Source organism: Canis lupus, chromosome 32 (genome assembly GCF_048164855.1).
Source record: "Canis lupus baileyi chromosome 32, mCanLup2.hap1, whole genome shotgun sequence".
Lineage (NCBI taxonomy): Eukaryota > Metazoa > Chordata > Mammalia > Carnivora > Canidae > Canis > Canis lupus.
In genome coordinates this window covers 23,936,518-23,943,051 of record NC_132869.1, presented here as the reverse complement: position 1 = coordinate 23,943,051, position 6,534 = coordinate 23,936,518, and positions in this window count along the sequence as shown.

Genomic DNA, 6,534 nt, shown 5'->3' with positions numbered 1-6,534 from the left:
CAGAAGCTTTGTATCTTGATGAAGTCCCAATAGTTCATTTTTGCTTTTGTTTCCCTTGCCTTTGGAGATGTGTCTAGCAAGAAGTTGCTGGGGCCAAGGTCAAAGAGGTTGCTGCTTGTATTCTCCTCTAGGATTTTGATGGATTCCTGTCTCACACTAAGGTCTTTCATCCATTTTGAGTTTTTCTTTGTGTATAGTGTAAGAGGATTGTCTAATTTAATTCTTCTGCATATGGCTGTCCAATTTTCCCAGTACCATTTATTGAAGAGGCTGTCCTTTTTCTATTGGATATTCTTTCTGTTTTGTCAAATATTAGTAGGCCATAGAGTTGAAGGTCCACTTCTGGGTTTTCTATTGTGTTCCACTGATCTATGTGTCTACTTTTGTGCCAGTACAATGCTGTCTTGATAACACATTTGTAATATAGCTTGAAGTCTGGCATTGTGATTCCCCCAGCTTTGGTTATCTTTTTCAACATTCTTCTGGCTATTTGGGGTCTTTTTCTGGTTCCATACAAACTTTAGGATTATTTTTTCCAGCTCTGTGAAAAATGTCGATGGTATTTTGATAGGGATTTCATTGAATGTGCAGATTTCTCTTAGTAGCACAGACATTTTCACAATATTTATTCTTTCAATCCACGAGCATGGAATATTTTCCCCTATCTTTGTGTCTTCCTTAATTTCTTTCATGAGTGTTCTATAGTTTTCTGAGTACAGATCTTTTGCCTCTTTGGTTAGGTTTATTCCTTTGTATCTTAGGTTTCTGGTGCAATTTAAAGTGGGATAAGTTCCTTAATTTCTCTTTCTTTAGTCTCATTGTTAGTATACAGAAATGCAACTGATTTTTGTGCATTGATTTTATATCCTACCATCTTGCTGAACTCCTGTATAAGTTCTAGCAATTTTGGGGTGGAGACTTTTGAGTTTTCCACCTAAAGTATCATGTCATCTGTAAAGAGTGAGAGTTTGATTTCTTTGCCAATTTGGATGGCTTTTCTTTTTGTAGTCTGATTACTGAGGCCAGAACTTCTAGTACTATGTTGAACAACAGTGGTGAGAGTGGACATACCTGTTATATTCCTGATTTTAGGGGAAAAGTTCTCAATTTTTTCCCCATTGAGAATGATATTTGATGTGAGCTTTTTGTAGATGGCTTTTTAAAATATTGGTGAGTATTTTGACATCCATGTTCATCAGGGATATTGGTCTTTAATTCTCCTTTTTGATGGAGTCTTTGTCTGGTTTTGGGATTAAGGTACTGCAGGCCCCATAGAATGAGTTTGGAAGTTTTCCTTCCACTTCTCTTTTTTGAAACACCTCCAGTACAATAGGTATTATTTCTTCATTAAGTGTTTGGTAGAATTCCCCTGGGAAGTTATCTGGCCCTGGACTCTTGTTTCTTGGGAGGTTTTTGATGACTACTTCCATTTCCTTGCTGGTTACGGGTCTGTTCAGGTTTTATATTTCTTCTTACTTCAGCTTTTGCTAATTTGTAGGTTTCTAGGAATGTATTCATTTCTTTCAGATTGCCTAATTTTTGTCATATGATTGCTCATAATATACTCTTAAAGTTGTTTATATTTCCTTGGTGTTGGTTGTGATCTTTTCTCTTTCATTCATGATTTTATTAATTTGGGTTTCTCTCTTTTTTTTTTTTAAATAAGTCTGGTTAGGTGTTTATCTATCTTATTAGTTCTTTTGAAGAATGAGCTCCTAGTTTCATTGATCTGTTCTACTGTTCTTCTGGTCTCTATTTCATTGAGTTTTGCTCTCATCTTTATTATTTCTCTTCTCTTGCCTGGTTTAGGCTTTATTTGCTGTTCTTTCTCCAGTTCTTCTAGGTGTAAGGTTAGCTTTTGTATTGGAGATTTTTCTAAATTTTTGAAAGAGGCTTGTATTGAAATATACTTCCCTCTTAAGATTACTTTGCTGTATCCCAAAGATTTTGAATAGTTGTCCATTCATTTTTGTTAGTTTGCATGAATCTTTTTAATTCTCTAATGTCCTGGTTGACCTATTCATTATTTTAGTAGGATGCTCTTTAACTTCCAAGTGTTTGATTTCCTTTGTGATTGAGTTCTAGTTTCAAGACATTGTGGTTTGAAATTATTCAGGGAATAATCTCAATCCTTTGGTATTAGTTTAGACCTGATTTGTGACCCAGTGTGTGGTCTATTCTGGAGAAAGTTCCATGTGTGGTTAAGAAGAATGTGTATTCTATTGCATTAGGATGGAATGTTAAGTAAATATCTGAAGTCCATCTGGTCTAGTGTGTCATTCAAAGTCCTCGTTTCTTTGTTGTTCTTCCACTTAGAAGATCCGCTGAGAGTGGAGTGTTGAAGTCTCCTACTATTACTGTATGATTATCTATGCATTTCTTTACTTTGGTTATTAGCTGGTTGATATAATTGGCCGCTCCCACATTAGGGGCATAAATATTCATAATTTTTAGGTCTTCTTATTGTATAGACCCTTTACATATGACATGGCATCCCTCTTCATCTCTTACTACAGTCTACAGTTTAAAATCTAATTTATCTGATTTGAGGATTGCTATTCCAGAATTCTTTTGAGATCCACTTGCATGGTAAATGTTTCTCCATCCCCTTATTTTCCATCTGAAGGTGTCTTTAAGTATACAATGAATCTCTTGTAGATAGCATATAGATGGATCTTGATTTTCTATCTAGTCTGATACCCTGTGTCTTTTGACTAGAACATTTAGCCCATTGATGTTCAGAGTAACTGTTGAAAAATATGAATTTAGTGCCATTGAATTACCTGTACAGTCCCTGTTTCTGTGGGTTGTCTCTTTCATTTGACTCCCTTGTTCCTTACAGGATCCCCCTTAATATTTCTGGCAGGATTGGTTTGATGGCCACAAAATCTTTCAGTTTCATTGTCCCGGAAGCTCTTTATCTCTCCTTCCATTCTGAATGACAGCATTGATGGATAAAGTATTCTTAGTTGTATGTTTTTATCATTTAGTACCCTGAATATATTGTGTGAGCCCTTTCTGGCCTGCTAGGTCTCTGTGGATAGATTTGATGTTAATGTAACATTTCTCCCCTTTATATGTCAGGAATCTCTTGTCTCAAACTGCTTTCAGAAGTTTCTTTTTTATCTCTGAAATTTGCAAGCTTCACTATTAGATGTTGGGGTGTTGATCAGTTTTCGTTAATTTCGGGAGGGGTCCTTTCTCTCTCTTGGATATGAATGCATTTTTCCTACCCCAGATCAGGGAAGTTCTAAGCTATGATTTGTTCAAAAAATATACCTTCTGGTCCGCTCTCTCCATGCTCTCTGGAATCCCAAAAATATGGATATTATAATTTTTTTCAAATTATCACCTGATTCTCAGAGCTTTTCCTCATGGGCTCTTAGTTGTTTTTCTCTCTTTTCCTCAGCTTCTTTCCTTCCAATCAACTTGTCTTCTATGTCACTTATCTCTCCTCTGCTTCATTTACCCTAGCTGTTAGAGCATCCAGTTTAGACTGCATCTAAGTTAGAGTATTTTTAATTTTGGCCTGATTAGATCTCAGTTCTGCACTAAGAGATTCTCTAGAGTTTTTTATGCTTTTTTCAAGTCCAACTAGTGACTTTATAATTGTAATCCTGAATTATATCTCTGACATTTTGCTTAAATCCATATCCATTAGAACTGTGGCAGAGAACATTACCTCTGGTTCTCTCTTTTGTGGTGAATTCTTCCTTCTAGTCATTTTTTCCAGTGTAGAATTGTTGTACAAATTAGCAGAGTCAAAAATATCAACCACAACCAAAGCTAAATACACACTAGAAAATTCTGAAGAGGTCTTGGACCAGAAAATAAAAGAAAAGAGACAAAGAAAAAGAAAAACAAACAAGAAAAAGAGAGAAACAACAACAACAATAACAACAACAACAACAACAGGGTGGGGATGGGGGTGGAGAGAGAATATAATCTCACAGAGTAGACCAAAACAGTGATCCCATTGGTTCTGAGTGTATTTTGCTCTATATGTTAGAAGATACTAAATTCCAAAATTATATATATAAAAGAGCAAAGCTTATATAGAGAAACAACAACAAAAAAAGGGAGGGGAATGGAGGGAGAGAGAATATAATCTCACAGAGTGGACCAAAACAATGATCCCCTTGGTTGTGAGTGTATTCTTGTCCATATGTTAGAAGATGCTAAATTCCAAAATTATTAAAAAAGAAAAAAAAGCAAAACTTATACATACAAAAATAAAATTGAATATCATGAAAGGAAGACAAAAATGAAGAACACATCTATAACATGTAATTGTAAAATATGAAAGTTAAAAAAGAAAAAACTTAAAAATGATGTTTATAAAATATTAAAGTGAGACGAGAGAAAAGAAAGAATATTAGAAAATCTTAACCTGAAAGATAGATGAATCATAAGAGAGAAACCTCAAGTTCTGTATGGTATTTTCTCTCAGTCCTGGAGTTTTCCAGTGCTGCTTGGTTAGTAAACTTGCTATTAATCTGTTCTTCCAGCTGGTCTTCTGGAAGAGGGGTCTGCTGCATTGATTCTCAGGTGTCTGTGTCTGGATAGAGTTGCACTGCCCCTTGCCAGGTGGCTGGGTTCAGTATAAACTGGTTTCTGTGTGAGCTCTTTGTTTCCTTGAGGCTTTATGTGCCTCCTTTGAGAGCTAATGGAAAAAAAAAAAATGGCTGCACCCAGATCTCCAGCCCTGGAGCGGAGAGATCCTGGCATGTGCCAAACTTCAGGCCCCTGTAGTGTGCACCCACTCAGATCCTCCCCAGGAAAATGCTGAGGTACACTGATTTGTGCAATTTTAAGGGTCCTGGTGGGGAAAGCTCTCCCTCACTTGTGCATGCAACTGGTCTGCCCCTCTCCGAGGGAGCAGTTGCTGCTTCTGTCTGCTGCAGGGCTCTGGCACCAAGAGCATTCGCCAGATCCAGTGTGCACCAGCTCTGCTTCTCCCAGATGAAAGCAGAGGGTTGCTGACTTCCAGTCCTTTGTAGGGACCCAGCATGGATAGTGGTCACCTGATCCATCCTTGGTTGGCAGTTTATGGCACAAGCCAAGCTTTTTTCCCTGGTCCCCTGACCTAAACTCATTTCCCCACTCCAATGCTTAGAACTCTGCCAGCTCAGGCACCCCTGTTTTTTCCTGTGTCTCTGGAAATACTGAGATCCCACTGTCTTTCCCGCAATTCTGTCCCACTTCACCACTGAGCACTTTCAAGCAGAGAAGTCTCTCAAAGGAGCAGATTTCTAAAAGTCCTGATTTTGTGCTCCAAGGCTATATCACTTTCCAGCAGCTGGCTTACAAAGGCTCCTTCCTCTCCCCCATGGTTTTTCTTCTCTGCACTCCTCCCTTGTGAAAATGGTCACTTTTCTATTAGTAGAGTTCCAACTGTTCTTTATTTACATCTCAGGTTGAATTCATAGGTGTTCCAAATGGTTTGATAATTATCTATCTAAATTTGGGGGACCAGATGAAATGAGGACCCAAGGACTCCTACTCTTCCTTTGTTTTGCCTCCGTTTTGTTGGAGTCTAGTTTTGGGATCAAGATAATGTTGGCCTCATAGAATGAGTTTGGAAATTTTCCTTCCATTTCTCTTTTTAGAAACAGCCTCAGAAGAGTATTAGTTCTTCTTTAAATGTTTGGTGGTATTCCCCTGGGAGGTTATCTGGCCCTGGACTCTTGTTTCTTGGAAGATTTTTGATGACTGCATCCATTTCCTTGCTGGTTATGGGTCTATCCAGGTTTTATATTTCTTTCTGTTTTAGTTTTGGTAGTTTATAAATTTCCAAGAATGCATCCATTTCTTCCAGACTGCCTAATTTGTTGGCATATAGTTGCTCATAATATGTTCTTAAAATTGTTTGTATTTCCTTGGTGTTGGTTGTGATCTCTCATCTTTCATTCATGATTTTATTAATTTGAGTCCTTTCTCTTTTCTTTTTGGTAAATCTGACTAGGGGTTTGTTGATCCTATTAATTCTTTCAAAGAATCAGCTCCCAGTTTCATCGATCTGTTCTTTTTTTTTTTTTAAAGTTTTATTTTATTTTATTTTTTAAAAATTTTTATTTATGATAGTCACAGAGAGAGAGAGAGAGGCAGAGACACAGGCAGAGGGAGAAGCAGGCTCCATGCACTGGGAGCCCGATGTGGGATTCGATCCTGGGTCTCCAGGATCGCGCCCTGGGCCAAAGGCAGGCGCCAAACCACTGCACCACCCAGGGATCCCTCATCGATCTGTTCTACTGTTCTTTTGGTTTTTACTTCATTGATTTCTGCTCTAATCTTCATTTATTTTTAAAAAGATTTTATTTGTTTATTTATCAGAGACACAGAGAGAAGCAGAGACATAGTCAGAAGGAGAATCAGGCTCCCCATGGGGAGCCCAAAACAGGACTCAATCCTGGACCCCAGGATCATGCTCTGAGCCAAAGGCTCAATCACTGAGCCACCCAGGAGTCCCTGCTCTAATCTTTATTGTTTCTTTTTTCTGCCGGGTTTACACTTTATTTACTGTTTTTCTCCACC